This window comes from Pagrus major, chromosome 1 (genome assembly GCF_040436345.1).
Source record: "Pagrus major chromosome 1, Pma_NU_1.0".
Classification (NCBI taxonomy): Eukaryota; Metazoa; Chordata; class Actinopteri; order Spariformes; family Sparidae; genus Pagrus; species Pagrus major.
This window is the reverse complement of record NC_133215.1, coordinates 13,671,872-13,691,748: the sequence shown is the minus strand read 5'-3', so window position 1 is coordinate 13,691,748 and position 19,877 is coordinate 13,671,872. Positions and strand designations below refer to the sequence as shown.

Genomic DNA, 19,877 nt, shown 5'->3' with positions numbered 1-19,877 from the left:
CAATATCGATATTTTTCAAGGTTTTGTATCGAAGTTACATTTCCAGTATTGTGACAACACTAATAGACACACACACACACAGTAACACACCTCTCTGCCGCATTGACATTAGTAATTTAATGGGGGTCAGCGAGGTCTTTGGAACAGCATCAGAGCATGTCACCCTCAGAGTCACACACCCTGTGCCATGTCGCTCCACTGATAACCACAAATATAGACATAGCCTGCGCTTTGTTTGACGTGGCGCATGTGAAATGAATCAACAAACACTTACAATAACCGCAATCTACGGTACCTGGCATTGTTATATGTGTACAGGTGGATATTGTGGATATAGGGCGTCTCCTGATAAAAGTTGTTTATGAAACTGTGCCAGCCATCTGCCTGAGCCTCTCTCTGCTGCTGCTGCTGCTGCTGCTGCTGCTGTTAAACATTGTGGTAAAGCACCCTCCAGTGGAGGCAAACTCACACTGCTCAGTGTGGAGGTTAGAAAAAGGATCACAGATAATGACGGGTGTTTATATCTTCTCCTTTCTGCCTTTTTTTCTCTTGCAAACGTCATACGCCTGAGCTATAAGAGGGGCGAATAGAGAAGAAAAGGTGTGATCTATATTAAACAGAAGTGTCCCACAGTCTTAGTCATTTGTCCCTTTTCCTTTGGATTTGATCACTGGGGAAGATATTAATCATAAGGCTGCCAAAGATCCATGAATCTGTCGTTATTTAATTTTGGCACTGAGCCTTTCTGCTGAACCAGTGTGCTTAAGTAGAAGGTTAGTGTGCAGGTCATCTGCTTAGACCAACATGACTTCTACCTTCTCTTGCAGTCTGTATTTTTGTAATTGAAGGCAGAAGAAAAAACTGGACTACTTAACTGAAGACAGAAAAAGAGCTGAGGGTAGTGGCTCAAGTACAAAAAGAGTTTGCACACTTACATCTATCGTAATGCTCATTTAATTCCTTTATAAAAAATATCTACATGTTTATGGAAGTCAGATATTCATGTCTGATGCAACCTTTTTTATTTGAAGTTGTGAAGATTTTCCACACATGTTGTCTTTTTGCGCTTAATACTTAAAATAAGAGGAGGCGACTCCTGGTATTTTTTTAGGGACTAAACAATTTGTAAATTAAATGATTAGTTGACCGACGGAAAATGAATCTATAACTATTTTAGAAACTGATAAATCATCTAGCATTTATGATCTTTTCCTTGTTCTTGCCTCTTTGTTTGCTGCTTTGATGACATCACCTTGGACTTGGCATTTTCCATTATTTTCTAACATTTTACGAACAAATTTTAATGCATTAATCAGGGAGTAAAAGGTCATTTGTAATTTCTTTGACAAAGACCACGACAACAAAGCTCTCGAATTTGGATTCAGAGTTATAGTTTTGAACAGGCCGCCAGTCTAGACTCACAATTGATTAACTGCAACAATTATTTTCATTGACAAAATAATTCTGACAATTATATTTGCAGCTAGATGCTCTCGGGATAATAATGACAAAATGCCCATTCTGATGCAAACAGTTGTTTTTTTTGTCTGACCAAGAGTCCAGTGCTTACCCCATCGATTTAGAATTTTACTCCTAGAACACTGTCTGCCTGGTGCCTACATTACCCACAATGCACAATACTCGACCACCGACAGTTTTACTGGGGCACTGTGTGTGCTAATTTAGCCTTGAGTCGCTAGCAGAACGCAGAAATCTTTTCTAACTCCACACCTCCAGGAGTGACCTCCACCTCCACCTCCACCACTGATGCTGAGTCAAGTGACATCACTTGAGGCAACTCAGTTTTCGTGCAGCTTCCTCTGCAACCACAAAGGGCTTTATAAACCGTTCCCCTCCAAACAATCAATGATTAGATAGAAAATAGTTGCCACATGTTTTTCTCTGCTTCCACTGACTGACTCATCGTTTCAGCTCCAACTGTAAGGAAAAGAAAAGGCCTTCTTGTGAAGTCTTGCCATGAGGAGTCTGTCAGGAGGTTGGATTGAAGAAAAAAAGGAACCACTGACTGAAAACCACAACACCGGTGGCCACAGTGCACGTGGAAAACACACGTCCAGGCAAAGAAAAAAACATGCTGACTACACACACGCTCACTCAGCGGTCCACACATGCACAAACACACACTCCTCTCTTCCAGGTAATGTATGTAATGGTGTTTGTGACACATGCCCACACTCACACATAGACTGTAGGTCTGAGGAAGAAAGAGGATGGGGGGGGCGACAAGACAAGCAATCCAGTAAAAAGCATTCCTCAGACCCTCTCTCCTGGTGGGTGGCCGGCTTGGGTGCTGCAGCACAGAGACAGCAGCTCGTTTTCCAGAAATCCTTCACAGCCATTGTGTCTGCCCGTCTGTCCGGTGTTACACATTGACGTAGCTGCTGAACATTTCTAACAAAGCGCCAGATGATCCTTGACTAGCACTGACACAGATCTTTTTAAACATGTATCAGCTGAATGGTTGTTTATCAGTTGCTTGTATGCGTTTTAAATTAAATCTTCCAATCAGAGAAGCTATTTTTGATCAAAGTTTAGAAGGTTTTTCTTCTAAAAGCCCGTCTACACGAATTGGATTCAACGTTTCATTTAGTTTGCGTGTAAAGAGGAGCAAGGAGCCACGCACTCAGTCAGCCGCTCAGCTAGCCAACCATGGCAAGCTTAAACTGGCAGGCTCTTCAACCACTCCATCATATTTGACACTTGAATCAGCCACAGCTCTTAATGCATGAATGGCAGGCTGCATCTGTTTTCTGGCCAACCCCAAACCGCGGCAGACCGCAAGACACCCACACCGGTTACAGACATGTTCCACATATTCACCGAGGCTGAGGGAACAATAAGTATCAAACTCAGGTGCCTCCCACGAGCTGCGGTCCATTAAAAACTGGTTCTACTACTACTTACACATGTAAAAGATACTGTATACACTGTAAATCCTACTGTATGTATTCTTAACAGGCATTTAAAGAAAAACGATTTGTCTACAAACTCAAAAAATTACTTCAAAACAATCACTGGACAATTATCGACTAATTTCAAGTCCAAATTTTATGGAACATCATTTTAAAATCTACCCAAACATCTAATGGTTTCCAAACATTACAAATACACGCAGTGGCCAGTAAATTAGGAACACGTAAAACAAAAATCCTTGAATAAATCTTGAAGGTTATAATGTATTTAGTTTTTGTTTTAGCATCATGTCGATGATCTTTATGGACATTTTTGAGGCTGTCCTTTGTGGTGCTGTTGAACTGTATTAAGTCATCTTTCATTTAATATGAACGCTGTTGCATAAGTGCATATTCAACAGCGTTTTTATTTGGTGATTATGAAGATTATTACTTCTATTTTTGAGAAAATTAGAACATATGGGAAAATGTCACCTTGTGTTTTGTAATGCAGTGAACCACAGTCAGCTCTGTACGACTGTATGTAAAAAAAAAATGCCCAAAAATGCTTACAAATGTTCAGCAAGTGGTTATTAAAATAAAATATCGATAAATCTTGCATCACCTTTGGTAGGCACTGTATTAATCTGCATTATCTATTTCTCCGATGAAGTGTTGCAGCCAGACGAAAAAAACATGCCATCTTTGGTTATGCATATTTGCCTCGTTATAAAGCATCAGATCTGGTAGTAGTGCTTCTGCTTCTGATGCCACTTTAAAAAAAATCCTTTAAAATACTTCTGCATCACAAATCTTAAGTTTAAGTACTCTTTATGCAACAGAGTGGCCCATGTCTGAGTTAAATCATTTTATATTGAATTATTGGATGATTACTTCTGATGCATAAACATTTAAATGTTGATTCAGGTGGAGTTAATAATGATTACTCGTACTACTGAGCAGTTTAATTTATAATGCTGCAAGTCAAATCGACAACGTATATATACACTTCACAAACACAGTATGGTAAAACTATTACTCATTACGTCTTTGCTTTAAAACTGCAGAAAAAAGGTACATTTTTTATAGTTTCATAAAGTTTTGTGTTTTTTGTGTAGATTCTCATTACTCTACTTAACACTTTATACTTTAATCCTATTGTACTTTTTACTCTACTGCATTTATTTGTAAGCTACAGTATATTTACTTCACAAATTAAGATTTCACACACAAAACATGCAATGAATCTATAAAGTATTATGGACTGTTACATATTAAACTACTCAATAGTGTATAAAATAGCTAGAATAAACTAATGACACATAAATGCATCAGTAATAAAAATTCAATTGTATATGACATAATTGTATGACAATGACGGAGGACATTTTGCATGTTTGCATTAACTGATATTTTCTGTACAGTTTGATAATAATAACATACTTTTACGTCATTATAGGACTTAGAAACGTAACTTTAAGAAGCATTTTTTATTTAGTAAGTATATGAGTACTCCCTCCTCTCCTCCTCTTACACACGCTTAACAACACACACCAGAGAAGAAGACATAATAAAGTATATTAAAGTATAAAATAAAGAGTAGTGGAGACAGAAATGAAAGCCAAAACTAACCAAGAAAAAGAGTTAAGACTGCTAAGAATTAACACCAGCACACACACACACACACACACACACACACACACACACACACACTCAATCTGCAATCTGAAGAGCAGCTGTTGGTGGGAGTGTGCCAGTGTGTGTCATTACATGTTTTCCTGTGGCGTTCATACATAGTTTCTCTATTCAGCAGGAAAGCCCAGCTCTCAACACTAGACAGAGGCAGCTAATACCCCTGTCTGTCAGAGCCGCTCAAAGAGCAAGTGATTGGAGATGACAAACGAGGCAGTAAGACAGGTCAGGCAGCTAAATGGCAGCGGCAGAATGAGGGAGCAAAGAGAGCGCAGGCGGGGACAGAAAGGAGCATGTAAGTGCCAACAGGGAGGTGTGTGTGTGTTCTTGCATATTTGTTAATCATACCGTGAGGGTCTCTGCGGGTCTGACGCCACACTCATCTGTCAGTCTGAGGGAGATTGAAGTTTGTTTCCGGCTCTGGATTCACTTCCAACACCGGTCCTGTCCCCCCACGAGGGTCTCTTGTCACTCAGGCTTACACACTGGAATCCACAAGAGAAAGAAGACGCATGTGTGTGTGTGTGTGTGTGTGAAAATATGGCCACAAAATCCTCCGTCTTTAACCCCAAATAATCTGTTGCACAGCATGTGTGTGTTAGGACTTACCTTCTCCTCATCAGGCTTTATCCTGGTGTGGACCCTTTCCTCAAAATGGTGAAATGTTGGATCAAAAAGGGATAGAGGCGTTGGAAGTACATCACACAATAATTGTGAAGGAACTATCGACTCATTTCACTTTATTTACAGACTTTAATAAGGTACATCACACAGGAAACCAGAATAGGAGATTTACCGTCGGCCCTTATTTACACTTTTACTATATTATTATCCAGATAATATCCAGAACAACTACAAAATGATCTTTATTCCATAGAGGAAGGCCATATTCCTCTGTTTTGGGAAGATCCAGGGCTGTAGTGGACGGTGAACACACATAAACTCACGTTAAGCCATGTTTTTTAAGTGAAACATTTGCTACTATTACTTAACATTTGACAGTTCAGCCAATGGCCTTCTAGTTAAGGTTACCACAACTGGTAACTTCCTCCCCACAGTTCATTTGCAAATTATTGCATCTGTTCATTTTTACATTTTCCACAGCATCTCAACTTTTTTGTAATCAGGGTTGTCGCTTTCTCGCCTGTTGTTTGCTAGAAAACCAAACAGAAGCCTTCTATGTCCTCTCCCTTTTTGGAAGCTTTTACCTTTTTTTAAAAAATTGTTGTGTAATCTACCAGATGACAAAAGCAAGAATTTGTTACATCTGTCTCCTTCATTCTCTGTCTGTCACTTGATGCAAGAGTACATAATGATGAAAAACAAAGGAAAAATGAAAAAAAAAAAAAACATGAAGATGACGTCTAATTTTTGTGCAAATTAATAATAATAAAAAAAATTGCAAACATTTGACAGAAATTGTAAGACCCAAAAAAAAAGGGTGGAAAAAAAGTCAAAGAAAAAAGTTTGACTGTTTGATGATGTAGATAATAATATGACATTTTATGCCTAATAATCCACCTTTAAGGTTAACAAAGGTATATTAACAAATAATATTTAAGGTTCACGATAGTTCATGACGCTGCTGTTCAGGGAAAAAGTCATTGATGGAGAATTTATATCTTGTTTCCGACAAAACAATTAGCTTACCCTCTCTATCTATGAAGAACTGGCGTTTGAGCCAGAGCTATTTGGCAGCACTGAGCACATTAACTCCAGTGTAGCTCATTCCTGGTCATAAATTCTCCACAGTGGTTTAGCTTGTAAAAGGTTTTTAAGTGTGAGCCAACAGTGAACCAGAGAGAAGGGCTTTCATGACAAATGGTGCCAGGTTAAGGACCAGCCGCACAGCATGCAAAACAGGACAATGGGACAACATTTGGTGTGCAAATCCATCAGTCCATTCAAATGCTGTCCCAAACAAAAGGTTGATACACAAACAAATCAATTAACCTGAGGGGTGGGGGGGTGGGGGGGGTCTGAATAAATAAAAAAGGTGTATCATCAGCTCATGTAGGCTCAACTCTGGCACCTTTAAAAGCAGAATTTAACATTTGACTTCCAAACTAAATATAACTCCTAATAAAGTCTCCAGATACTGTGACATTTGAAAGTGTCAGGATTTCCCCTCTCAGTGTTAAGGAGGAGTCTGGGTGCAGAGCTAGCGAGGCAGTGGAACCTGTCCGTTTCTGGATCTATTCTCCTTCTTTAATCCCGGAGATAGTCACACCCATCGCTCTGCCATTGTGCAACTGAAGCCTCTCTATGCATGACAGAGCATAGACGCTGGAGTTTATCAACCTTCAAACACAGCCCGAATCACACGAACACACATGCATACATGTTTGCACATAAGCGTGCAAACTCAGCAATGCTCAGACACGCAATTCAAAGTCTTTGCTTTCATTCATTCGTGCATCTACATCCTCGCTACTGTATACCTGCAGATTGAGGGCCTCAGCCTGCATCCAGCTGTTGGACAGCCGCTCTCTACCTCCACGTCTGGCTCTGGTCAGTTTTTGCCTTGTCATCGGGTGCTTAAGACACCCACACATGAAAATAGAGTTTGTTACTTCTGAAAGAATCCAGAGTAACTTGTCGAGCAGCTAAGCCTTATCCTTCTGAACAACACTGTTTCAGTCTTGTTAAGAAATCACACAGCATGTCAGGTTGTGAATAAAACAATCTCCTTTGCGTCATCTTCCCTACACATCTTCTGTTTGTGTTGCCTCCTTTATCCAACCTTCAGCTCTTGATTTAGCGCTTTTCCGTCCTGGTCTTTGTCTCCAGTTGTTGCCTTTAGAGGATGACTCTTGTTTACAACAACTTGGATCATGGTTTTGTAGTTTGGGCCATTGTTTCAATCACTTATGCTAACGTCATATTCAATAATAGCTGAGATCTGAAAATAGAGCGATAATGCTACAATGTAGTCTGGCAGGACAAGAGGTATGTAAGAGTGTTCGGATGATCAAACAGTCAGTTAATTAGCCAGATTCCAAAATATAAACCACTTTATTTTACTTCTCTCTCAACTCAAACATGCACACACTACAAAATTTGAAAGTAATAGTGCATCACACACTACAGGATATTATCAATATTATCATGCTAGAGGAGCAATGCACCACCTCATGTGAACTCATGGGAAGTTGTAGACAAAACAAAGACTGACAGCTTGGTGAAACAACTCGCTGTAGTAGTGCTTTGGAGTACGAAATGAGCCACGATGAGAAAATGGTCAGGGAGACACAGTCGATGCAAGTTGTCAATTCTTCAGCGAGGGGTTGAGATTTTATCTGTCAGTCTTAATATCCGTCAACAGGTGTTTGCTAGCCAACACCTGTCGTTCACTTCCATCTCTTTGTTGACTTGTCTCTCTTGTAGGCTACTGATGTACAGATGTAGTCATCCAGGTTTAACTCCTAAATATCAAACACGTTTGCAATCATCAGGGTTGGCCAGATGAGTCTGAGACTGGATTTGTAAGCCCCTAATATTACCAGAATGTGCGATAAATCAACCTAAAGCTCCAGAAGTATGTACAGATAGGATATCAAGGCTCTGTGTAACATCAACTTTCAGAAGAAAAGAGTCTGTTTTTCAGCAGCCACCATATCTATATAGTTTAGAATTGATGTGTCCATTTCCTGCATGTGTCTCAAGCATAAATACACATTTGCAGCTCATTTAGATCAAGTAACGGATGCTTTGTGGCTGTTCTTGATCATGATAAACTTTCGTTGCTCCTAACTGACTGTTGACTGCTGTTCAACATATTATGAGCCGCAATCAAATATCTTAGTTGGTCAACTGACCGGCGACAGAAAACAGATGTTCTAAAAGAAATCAAACCCAAATCACCAACATTCGCAAGGGATTAATATTATCACATGACCTCTGAAATATGGTAGGTAATATGCAGTTTCTCACAGGATTAAGTTAACAGATGTCGTCCGCAATTAATACAAATTACCAGAGGTCCCCAGGTATGACTTAAAATGTTATTGTTACAGCAGCGGTCTCCAAATCTATAAAAACAATACCCAAATTGTGCTTAACTTGATTTACCCCTTAACTCCAGACCAGATGATGAAATCACTCTCCATACATTACAACTGTATGATAAAAGCTTTCATATGTATTTTTTTTTTTTTTTTTGCATTAGTTTCCTCCACGTGCTCCACTGCGGACTTTGAGTTGCAGTAGGTGTGAATGGTTGTCTGACTCTATGTGTCAGTCCTGTGTTTGACTGACAACCTGTCCAAGGTGTAGTCCGCATCTCACTCACTGTCAGCTGGGTTCGGGCTCCAGCCCCTTCCCTCGTGACACTCGCGCATAGATGATGGATGGATAGATTACTGATCGGGTTTTTAATCTCTTTGAATAGAAACTCTCTCCCTCTGTCCTGGTTATTCTATATATGAAAAATATAATATGCATAAAGTATATTATGTAAGTTCATATAAACTCCCTGACAGCACAGATGTTAAATACAATGGCAACATTAGTGAAAGCCAAACAAAGAAAAGGAAAATATCTGCTTTGGGGCAGACATCCACCTGCACCTGCACAGAGCGAAACCCAGGTGAGGAGGTATCTGATGAGGGAGATTATCAGCATTGTTCATCAGTATTCCCTCTCTCTCTCCCTCTCTCTCTCTATCTCTCTCTCTGACTCACACACTCGCTCATAATGTTTCCTCAACGGTTGATCCACCTTTAACCTATGTTTGCACCCGGCTATCTTTGCCAAGCAGAAGCCTCCACGTTATACCACAGAAGCCTTCTGTCTAAACCAGATTTTAAGACAATACCGCTTCAGGGGTGTGTGGGTATGTGTATGTGTGTATTAAATTTACAATTGCATTAAAATAACATTCTTTCCCAGGTCTCATTACAGCTATTACACTAGTAGCAGATCCTTAGAAGATTCTTTCCACAAAGGGCAAAGATATGTTGTGTTTGAGTGCCTGATTGCTTGCATACAAGATGTGGCTTGTATTGGCTTTTTGCCTTAAGTACAGATAATCCACATGTGTCAGTGATTGAGGAGCTACAAATCCCGCAGCAACAGACACACAGGTGGCACTGGAAAGAAACTGCACAGCACTCTAGATTTCTCCTACTCTCTGTCTTACTTGGCCGGCTACCATGCGAGGCTGAGTCAGAAGGGCAGCCTCCCACTGCACAACCCAGATACAGGTATGCGTGAGACTTACAACACCCAACACTACCTCTCGCACACACACAAGTGGACTGCTCTGCACCACATCCTGTTTGAGTGGTCATGCACTAGTCTCTCAGTCAAGTCACGCATGGAGATGCTTTGCCACCACTGTCATCGCATGCATCGTCTCTCTCAGATGGAAAGTGCTTTAGTCGCCATGGCAGACAATGTTACCAAACAATGTAACCCGGAACTATAAATAAATAAATAGCTAATTACTGATGACTAATAAATGCACTATGTGTACACAATGTCAGAGGTATTTATTTTTTACCTTCAAAGAACCGAAGCAGACTCTTAATCCTGCTCTGCCAATATACTGAGTACTGAACACAAAGTGGAGTAATGCACCAATCTACCTGTGGTTCCTAACCCAGGGGTTGTGAGATAATAATTAAAAAAAAAAACACACAAACACATTAAAGATGGGTGTTTGTTTTTCAAACTTCACACTTCTACAAACTATTTTAAATCAAATGTCTTTCTTCGGCTGAACTGATCACAGCCGTTGCACTCAGAACTTTGAAAAACCTGTCTGACCTGGAAAAGTGCAATGGAATGGTCATCCAAGATGAAATTCCAAGTCAGAAACGTGTTGTAACAACAACTTTGTAGTTGCCAGTTTCACTTCTATTCAATTGATTTATGCCTGATAGAGGTGTTTACGAGCATGCGGTATGAGCCTACTCCTCCCATCTCTTTTTTAGGTGCCCTTATCTGTTAAATCAGCCGTTGAAGTTGCTTGTGAAGTTCAAAGACTTTGCCATACAAACATCCGTTTGCTGCGGACATCCATGTTTTCTCAAGCAAATGGACTGGGACACATTTTGATTCACAAATACTGACTTGGAAATATCGAACTCTGACTTGCAATGGACTGCAGCATTAAAACTGCATTCTTTCAACTCCACTGTTTGCAAAAAGAAGTCTGATTGTATGTGAGCTTATGAGAAAATGACCCTATTTCTCACTTGATTTATTACCTCAGTAAATGTTTTCCTAGTGAGTTAATGGTCTCAATCGCTAGTTTCAAGTCTTTTTCAATACAGCATGATGTTCATAGACAACAAAGCAGGGTATGCTTGTGGTTGACAAGTCGCTAGGATGCCGATGGCCGTGTTGCCAATCTCAAGGCTTCAAAACAGAAGTCTAGAAACATATGTGGGTTTACACTTGATTACAGCTCATAGACATGTGCAACTTGTGATAAGGAGTCACAAATAGTCACTGATTGGCTACAAAGGCTAACATGAACAATGGTATTCTGACTTTGGTGTTTTTTAATGAACTATCGTGACAACTATTGGATGGATTGCCATAAAATTTGGTTCAGACATCCATGTCCCCCTCAGGATGAACGGTGATAATTTTGGTGATTCCCTGACTTTTCATCTAGCGCCGTCACAAGGTCAAAGTTTGTCTATACTTTGGTTTATGATCAAAAATCTCTCCCATCGCCCCTGCTGTACTTGCAACACACCTGCTAAATATTAGCATGTTAGCATTGTCAATGAGCGCATTTTAGCATGTTCATGTTAGCATATTGCTAAGTAAAGCCTAACAGAGCTTATTGTATTCATTTCATTATGATTTATGACTCCTATATTAACATCTGTGTGTGTTCGGAGACCGTTTGTCCTGCACCTGCAAAATAATAGCGCGCTTGAGGAGGTATTGTTTTGCTAAATCTACTCACTGTTTATGCTTCATTTATATAAAAATCAATCATCTCTTCATATTAAACAAAACAACATGTTCAATATCATACAATGACAAACATGCATTCTCAGAGCCAAGCTCCTTTCCACAAGTGCTTCATCTGCCAAGCTTAAAAAGACATGTCAGGAGTTTGACAGCTGAGAAAACACAACACTGTGCTCAGGGATATCGGTGGAAGCTGGATGAATACCTGTATCTTCCTGCTGAGGAATCAGAGGATTTGGGTGGCGCTGAAAGCTTGTCAGCAATGACACACAAAAGCAGTGATGTGGTTCAACGAACAATTGCAATGCCTGGGACAAAACTAGCAATTATGATCAACTGAGATAGAAGATAAAAAAAAAAATTAACTGCCAATTATTGCTGCAATAACGGAGATACAGGTTTGGTAGGGTGCCTGGCTTACACAGGCAAGACAACAGAGAGCTTAATAAATCTAATTACACCTTACGTTTACCTGCTGGTAACAAATCTATGTTAGTGTTTTTAAATTGTCTCTTAATCTCTCTACTATATCTACATGTATGATAACCAATTTTAGCTTTATGCTGTAAGCATTAAGGATTAGTTGTTGGCTTTCTTGCCAAGACTTAAATGAGAGGACTGATATCATTCTAATGTGTGTGTAGATATAAAGCTACAGCCAGCGGCATAATCAGGGGGAAACCACTATCCCGGCTCTGTCCAAAGATACTAAAATCCACCTATCAACACCTCTAAAGCTTGCTATTTAACACGTTATAGCTCATCTGTTTAATCAGCACAAAAACGTGTAAAAATGTCAGGTTGTGTTTTTAACGGGGGTTATATTATGACTCTTTCTTACAATTCTTAGAGAATAAACAAACACAATTGAACATGTTAATGAGAGGGCAATTGGAGGTGCTCGTTAGTGAATTTTGTTATCTTTGGACAGGGCCAGGCTCGCCGTTTCCCCCTGCTTTCAGACTTTGTGCTAAGCTAAGCTAACCAGCTGCGAGCTTTAGCTTTAATTTGCAAGTTGTATCGATCTTCTCATCAAAAAGGTGGCAAATGAGTGTATATTCATTAGAAAGGTTGAACTTTTAATTTGAAAAACTACATTTAAACGTACATACAGTATGTCGTTTCTGCCATGATGGGTCGCTAAATGAACAATGAAAACAAAAGATGTGTTGACATTGTGAAGTAGTGTGGGATCATGGGAGTTTTTCTCCAAACTGCCGATGAAAAACTATCTGACGTGGCACAGGCAGAAATGTTGGGACAAGGTAATGTCGGTTTATTCATGTTATGTAAGGTCAAATTCACAGACTTCCCTCCTCACTTTCCGACGTATCATCCGATGTTATCCTGAAAGTTATAATGACAGATGCACAAATGAAACGCGCCATTACCTTGAATAAAATTATGGATTTCTCTGGGTTTGAACATTGTTGAGAAACATTTGGGATAATGTGAGTACACAACTCAACAAAACTACAACAAATGTTTAAGTGTTTTTAGACATTTTAATGCAGAAATGTTTCATATTTCACGTTTAAAATAACGTGTTTAAAACACCTGTTTTTAAAAAGCTATTTTGTAATAAATAAATTGTTCAAAATAACCTTAAATGACATCACTTTGCAGCCTGAATTGCGTGCCGCTACGGAGCCACACACAAAAAGGGCTGTACCGCATAACTCGAGAGAAAAGACAGCGAAAGCTTTACTTCATGGGAAATGCTTTGCCAAAGCCCCAAGAGCTCTGCGTGGTAACAACACATCTCCTCTGACGCTGACCCCCTCCATCCTCCTCTCTGCCTCGCTGTCAGACAGCAGACACACAGACAGAGAAATGAATCTGTGTTAATGAAGTAGAACAAAATAAGGAGGATAGTGCTCGACTCCTATAACCATCCTAACGTGCGATTCTATTGTGCAACCGAGGCTCCTTTCAGGTGCAGGCATGGGTAAAAATGCTCATGTGTGGCTGCCTGGGCTCTGTGCAGGCTGAGACAACTATGAGGTGTTGACACATAGATCCTAACAGGGCCCAACTGACATGGATGCACTGACATTTGCAACCAGGCATGACTATAATTGTGATCTGTGTTACAGTGCAGGAGAGAGATACTGTCTCTATCAGGTAAGGAGGGGTGAGTCATTCTGTGTGAGTCATACAGACAAAACCTGATCCACAACTGACTAAGAATAGGGACGTTAATGTGGGTAATTTGATCATCTACTGATAAATTAACAGATTTATAAATATATAAATAAAGCAGAGGATTATTCTCATCATTTTAGCCAAGACGTTATTTTCTCACATTCTTTTGTCAGCGTTGGATTCACACCTCTAATCCTTCAGCACTAATAAGCGTTGATGTTTTTTTTTTTTTTGTGATAATTAGTTGACAAGTGCTAATTGAAGTGTCGCTGTCTGACTCATGGAGTCCGTCTGGCTCTGATGCGGCCGATTATCTAACTTAGATAATTGCCTCTAATGGATGTGGACTTCCATAAAGGCAGGGTCATTGTTTTAATTTGTTGTGTCGGAAGTATTGAGAGATGAGCTGTCACATTGTTAGTGTTGGTCTTTTCATAGAATTTGTTGGAAAATATAGAATAAATGCAGAATAATCACGCAGAAATAAAATAAGAAATAGTCACTGGATTGTTGTTTTAGCTTCACCGGTTATTCAGACAGAGCCACAGCTGTTTCGAGCTCTGTGAGTTGTTCACACCCTGAAATCAAATAAGAGTATTCAAGTTTACATGAAGGTCATATTGATTCACATTAATACAGGTGGTAATTAATGTGGAACTGTTTGAGAAGGGATTCCAGTAAGGTAGCCTGACTTTTTTTTTTTTTTAAACATCAAATACAACGTCATCTGTCCATCTGTTGAATGCTTTCTTCTGCAACTTCATGGTGATGTGATGAAGGACAATGAACAGAAACAGACTGCTTTGTGCCTGCAGATTTTTAAAAATCATGTCTGAAATTAAATGCTGCTAGTACTCGAACAATCAGAGATGTTCAGCGCTGCAAGCCCAACCCCCAAAGTTCTGGTACTTTTGGAAAATACTACCCCTCCACCACTAATTCTGAAGGTTCCCCGTCCCTGGGGAAAGTTCCTGCGGTGGAAACGCGGCTTTATTAAACACACTTTAACACACACTCACACACACAGTGATTTAACGGCTGGCTCCCCGGGCAGCGCAGCGCTTCAGTTATGTAAACTGGCCCGGGTTTGGAGCAAGTCAACCGTCAGAACTTTGCATCTTCACCAAGCCCCTGCAGCTGCTAATGCAAACACGAAGCCCTCATTTGCTCCACAGTGGCCTGACTGGGTCAGCGTTCACACACACACAGACAAACATACACACACACACACAAACAGCAGTAGATTCAAATTCAAATAAGAAATAAAAAGCTCCATCTTACAACCTGATAACCACAGTTTGAAAAAGGGAAACTTCTTAAAATATTGTAAATATTTTTACTATAATAAATAAATTATGCATTTTTTGGTTAATAATTTTTTTTGCATTTCTTTAGACAATAAAATATAACTTCAAGGCAGATTTAATCCCAATTTTTTCAGGAGGTGGTGGAGACCAAAGACAAAGCAAAAAGTGAACTTAATATGTGATGATATGTCATGTTTGCCTTCAGAAATTGTTTCAGCTGCCCAAGTGGCAAAATATATATATATATATTTACAGGTTTAATGATGAATAATTCTATTTTAAATACACAATTATTTATTTTATTTTATTTTTGCCTGAATCATTTAAATGTACAGTAAAGGGCACCACTGGTAAGATTTTAATTTTACATTTTATTTTCTTATATTTCTGAGCAATTTGCATTCAATTTGATAATGAACTCAATCCTTGCAGAAAATAAGCATTAATGACTACATGATTAGTATTTAGCAGCAATTGTTTGCATCTTTACATCATTTTTACCAGTTGTATGTAATTTAGTACACAACTGAGAAATATAAACTTCCCCCTCATTAACGCAGCTACAGTTCAAGATCGTCCATTACCTGCTTTGCTCACCTATTTTTTAAAGCTGCTGCATGTGACTTGAGCCCTGTTTTCACCTAGAATCAGTACTGAAGTCGTCCACCACCTGTATACGTGCAGTCACCAAATGGTTAAAGTCAAGTGTTCAAATTCAAATATCTAATTTGTTTGTCTTTGTTTGGAGAGAGCCGTTTCTCTCTGGCACAGCCAGAAGTATATGTGAGACACAAAGTGAAGAGCTCTTCATTTGCCTTGGCTACAGCCCTGCTCTCCTGTGCAGCTGTCCCAGCCTCCAGCCGTCATTTGCGTCTCCACACTGTGCTGTGACGGACAGGTGGAGGCCTCTCACGGCGGCATCAATGCATGGCTCCAGGGCCCTTAGCTGTGGAGGCCCTAACATATACTCAGTGATGCCAAACCCAAGTGCACTTCAAATGCAAGACTCAGTTTGCAGCTAGCTACAGCAGATTTAAAAAATCCAACAGATGAAGGTTCAGAAATTGAAGACAGTGCATGAGCGTACAGAGGCTAGACAAATTGACAAAATTGATGGAAGACTTACTTTGACTTTAATGTAACCATATCACTGTTTTAAGCTCTGCAACAAAAGTGAGTTATATTAATGCATCCATCTGTTTTGTTTTTTGCTGATACTCTGCTGAGCTGTGTATTGTTCGTCTTCTTTTGCTCTCTTTGTTGTCACACAAATGAAAATGCTAACAGCTTATTAATATTCCTCTTTGCAACACGCTCTCACAAAAAGTATTCTGTCATTTTTAGGAAAAGATCATACTTTACTTTCAGTCTCTTCACATTAGTTACAGTATTTAGGTACATTATCTTATTTACGTTACATGAATTATAAAAAACATTGCTTTTGGTCACAAATGGTACTCAAACTCCTGTAAATGACCCACCCAAACGCTCCCTTGCACAGATTTTCCTCACTCGACTGCATTAGAGGGGCGCTTCAAGAAGCCACATTCGAGGGGAACTTATAGCGTCAAACTTAGAGGCATAGAGGCACTGAGCAGGCTGCTGTATGTGGTGCGCTGGGAGTGAGAACAGGCTGCCCTTTTAGTCAATAACCTTCTCTTCTTGGTGTTTAATGCTGGACAGGCAATGTGCAGTCAGTTTATCAGGGCTGTTTTGCCAACTGACACTGTGGAAAGTGAATCATCTTAATCTTATAGATGCTAAAAAGTTCCACAGAGGTAAGGGGAACTCCAGATACTACAATTGTTATTTTATCTACTGCTAATGTAAAAGTTATGATTAGAGCAGCTTTTTGAGTGGGGAAAAAAAGCAAGCAATCAAAGGATAATAACGAGACTTGTGTTCATTGTTATTCAGTCAAAACATTGTTTTTGAAAAGAGGGTTATCTCTAAAAAGAGAACGAGATCTTTTCAGGTTGCACAACACAATCCGTTTGGCATGACCTGGCAATCATTTGAGTCACATCAGCACGCTATTAAACGTTCTTGATCAGAGATGTTGACAGTAGAGTCACCTTTCAGCAGCATAACTCAAATTTTTAATCCGCCAGCACAAACGCGGAGATGAAAAGCTCATGAACAAATATTAACAGTAAATGCTCTTCGAGTGCCAAATCATGATGCATAAGCAAACTATGGCAGCTATGAGCCTGAGCTCCAGTAACAACGGGTACCTGAGAAATTACTCACCACTAATTGTTCACAGCCATAAAGCATAATAAGCTGTCTTAGCCAAAGGGTGAGGTCCACTGCACACTACACTGCATGTCCATCACGTCTGTCAGAAGGTGATGTGAATTAACCACAAAATCAAACACATTAATACAGTCATTTTGATAAGAGTGCATTAACGTAATGCAATGTCCAATATGTTTGCACTGTATCTTAAAAACACGGCTCAAATTGTCTGTTCAAGTTGACAAGTTCAAATTTGAATTGATTAAATGTGAAAATATAATGCTAAGATTAAATAAACCATCACCACCACTGCTGTTTTGTGCGCTGCACAGCCAAACACTTTATCGTCGTATTGGCTGCAAATGTACTTCATCAATTTGTTATTTTGTACGGTATGATAACCATCTTGAAAAATGTCATGGTTTACGGTGTAACGGTATGCAGTCTTGCAACAACTACTATTATCATCAGTTACAGTCACTCTAAAAGGAATGAAAACTGAAGGGCATGGTGTTAGGTAATCACACAGACCCCAGTATTAAACATAACTATACCTCAAAAACTATTTGGGATAACAAAGGTGTCCCTACATCATAAAAGGGATGAGAACGATTTTTTTTTTTTCTTTAGTCAAAATTTTAGGTAACACAATTTTAACATTTTCAACCAAAAAAAAAAAAAAAGTTCGGGAACAAACACTTAATTATACTTTCACAAAACATTACACCCTGACAGACATAAAACTTGACATGAACTAGAAATATATTTACTTTATAAAAACTATTTTTATTTTTAACTACAGATGTGAACTGTTTTTAAATAATGGTGCAACTGTACTGTACTTAAGTTATTTCTGTGTTTTTAAATTTGATTTTGCTAATATCTAACAAGGGGACCAAAAAGACAGTGAAATTTCACACCCTCATAAGTTTGTAAATGCAACTAACCGTTATTTTCTTGATGATAGCTCCATTAAATTTTAATTACTTATATAAATTTGTCAGTATTCTATATATTGTCACAAAAAGGTGTCAAATGTTTGCTTCTCTCTTAGTCTCCTTCATTGACACGGGTGTCAGGTAGCTTGGCATCCCCTATGTGTACTCACACACACACACACACACACACTCTTCTACAGTATACACATGTACAACCTCAGGCAAATCCCCCTTTACTCATAGATTACTCATAAGCACACAGTATTGTAAAAAAAATATTTTAACATGTAAATCAAGCAGCAACAACAGACTGACAAAATAGTTTGTCATAGTGCACTTTAAAGAGAAGCTGGGTTTAAGTAAATATGTTTAGTAACATGAAATCAAAATATTTTTGTAACAGTGGCTTAGTCTTACCACATGACAGATATCACATCAATCATTGCACAATACCGCAGCTGAGTGTCTGATAATAATGTAATCATCATAAATAGCAATAAATAAAGAAATAAGTCTAAGTTCTGCATATATAATAACATACTATGATGGCTTTAATATATTCTAAAAAAAGTTTAACTTGTCTCACAGTTTTAACCGTTGTTTATTATGTACTTTTTTATAACATCTGTCTTTGTTTCTCTTCCGTTTGGTCTCCATTTTCAGCAAGATGCACGACCTTGGAATAAAAAAATATATTTTTTGTTGTGTGCAGGTATAAATAATTGAAGCCAATAGGTATGTGGACTCTCACATTTACCTTGTGTCAAACCATCATACACACAACCCATCATATAACAGAGTGCTGCAGGTCCTGCCCATTGACTGAGAGCCACATCCCCCGGCCCTCCCCACAGGACTAAACCTTTCATCAGGCTGTTTGTCTGAGCAAACCCACGCTCTCTCACCAAGCTCTCCCGCTCTGACACATGCCCGCAGTGTTAACCCAGCCTGGTGTTGAGCGGTGGGAGTGTGCTGCCGTGTTATTCCCTCTGTTTGTTTAAGTGATTAAGGTGGTGAACCCCAGCCCTGTGGAGTCACTTCATACCACCAGAGCTGCTCAGAGTGTCAGCATTGTCTCTATTACTGGTGCCGGTGGAATTTAATAGTGTTTAAAGTCAGCTTTAAAGCAGCGCTTTCACAGATTAGACTATCCAAGAATGGGTTTGGTAATTTGAAATGAAAACGTGTGTGCAAAATAAACTAATGTACAGAAAAAATACCTCTATTGTCCAGCAAGTATTACCACTAATTCCTAGAAGATACTCATAATCAAAACCAATTCAATGAACGATTTCCTCATCGAGGGTTGGTTATTCCTGTCTCTCGGGTTGCGTCCAGGGATTATGATGATGGCCTATATTTTGCATGCTGAAATCACAGGCCGGCCTTTGTCTGGAAAACATTTACATCTCTTAACACAGCTGGCTTGTCCAACCACTGGCACAAAACAAACAAGGAAGCAAGGTAGAAAAACAACACGTAGGTTAAGTTACCACTAAAGAGGTCTTTTAGTGTTAAACATCAAAACAACATGGACCATTTTGGACCTTTTAGAATAAACTGAGGTTGGCTTTAAAGGAAGATTTGAATATCAAAAAGGAAACAGTGTTTGTTTGGACAGTTCTGGTCTATGAAAGTAAAAAAGTCGTGCATAGAATAAATCTGATAGTCAAAGTAAACACATAAAAAGTAATCAAAGGTTAACAATGACA

General features: G+C 39.2%; 1 protein-coding gene across 1 annotated transcript in view; it reads right to left on the bottom strand.

Moving 5' to 3' along the window:
• uso1 (USO1 vesicle transport factor) overlaps positions 1 to 19,877 on the bottom strand; it is a 412,569-nt gene that overhangs the window by 287,120 nt on the left and 105,572 nt on the right. The window lies entirely within an intron of this gene.